This window comes from Sorex araneus, chromosome 11, assembly GCF_027595985.1.
Source record: "Sorex araneus isolate mSorAra2 chromosome 11, mSorAra2.pri, whole genome shotgun sequence".
Lineage (NCBI taxonomy): Eukaryota > Metazoa > Chordata > Mammalia > Eulipotyphla > Soricidae > Sorex > Sorex araneus.
In genome coordinates, this window is record NC_073312.1 from 38676390 (window position 1) to 38678104 (window position 1715).

Here is a 1715-nt window from a genome sequence, read left to right on the forward strand (position 1 = left end):
CATCTGACAAATCATCCCGCTGGAGGGGACTCGCTGGCCAGAAACAGACCGGACCCTGGACGTTCACGAAGCGTCCCTAAAGAGAGACCTAGCAGGGGGAAACCAAATGGTGTTCTTGGTGGGGAAGAGGCAAACAGTACTCTCTGCAACACCCGCGTGGTGTCAAGTAACAGTCAGATTAAACAAACAGCCTCAGCAGCTATTTTTACATCCAGATCAGCCACCACGGGTAATAGATAACTTGGGGAGTGAGAAATTGCTCACCACTACCCTAACCCGGGTCCCAACTTCCACCCAGAAAGCATTTCTAGATATTCCCACACCTAGACACAAATAAAAGTGTCCCAAGGTGTGAAGGAAAACATTTGTTTAGGGAAACATCACAGACCTCATAGTTTGTGCTTTGGAGCCAGCACCCGCCCTGCTGATGTCCCGGGGCAGAAATAGCCCGTTTCATCATCGGCTGCGAGGACCTCAGGCTGCATTCCTCGAGTAAGGAGCTGTAGTCTGCTGTGCTCGGGTAGCAAAATAACATGCCCTACTGCAGGTTGGGGGCCATGGGAGGTGGGGGGTGTGGGGGAGCTAGGCTGGGACTGGAAGTGAGTGATGCAGAAGAGTTGCAAAAGGATGGGAAATAATCTGAGAAGAGGCAAATGTGCAAAAGTGCCCTGGCGAGTCTGGCTGTCCAAATCCTCATTTGCAAATTTCCAGTCCCAATAGGCAAGTGGAATTTCTGCAAGCTCTCTCCTCTCAAAGGGTCTGCCCTCCTGCCCCGCCCATGCCCACTGCTAGTTCCTGGGTGCCCTCTTTCTCCTTCCCAAGTTGGTCCTCTGAGAACCATTTCATGGGCAGGATGTAATACAAAGGATTTTTCCTTTCTGTCTCATGCTCTTCCAGTCCCTGGTTTGGGCAAACAGAGTTGTCTGTGCCTTGGCAGGTGCTCTCTTTGGTGACACTAAAATCCCCATGCAGGTCTGTATTTGACTGTGTCTCTTTATCTATCCAAAACTTTTCGTCCTCCTCATGGACTCCTCACAATCAGCTATCTCTGATGAAGGCAGACAGGCGGCTAGGGAAGGCCCCCTCCCAAGGCGATGGCAGTAAATTTCCTGGGAAGGAATAGCCCTGACCGCATGGAGAACTGGTGCCAGTACCAGTCCCTAACGGAGAAACAGACCTTGAGGAAGCTAGACGACCCCCTCCCCCCCAACAGAAGCTCCATGAGGAACAAAAGGTCAGGAAAGGAACTTCAAAGAAGAACATCACCACTCCCAACTCTACCCCCTTGAGTAGAGTTGCTAAGTTAACCTCCTTAGCAATGGACTTTGACCTAGGTAGAAGCCCCACATGGGGCAGGTTGGAAGAACCCTATAAAGGCCACCTTGAACAAAGGAAGGATATGCATATGCTGCCTGAGTCCATGTGCTTCTTGGGCCCACGTGGCTGAGCACACGGGGTGCCTAGGCACATGTGTCGCCTGCATCTCCCGTCTTGAAATGTGTACTTTCATGCTTCCTGTCTAGTACTGGGAGGTGTGTAGGGGCTCTTGCTGTCCTTGGAGAAGCCCGGGTTCTCTCTTGAACACATTACTCTCCACTCTCTCCCACTTTCTCTCCCTCCTTCCCTTTAAAATCTCCAAATAAAAACTGTGTTATTTCACTGCCCGTCTACGCCTGAAATTCCTTTCTTCAAGGAATTTGACAAGAACCCAGTAA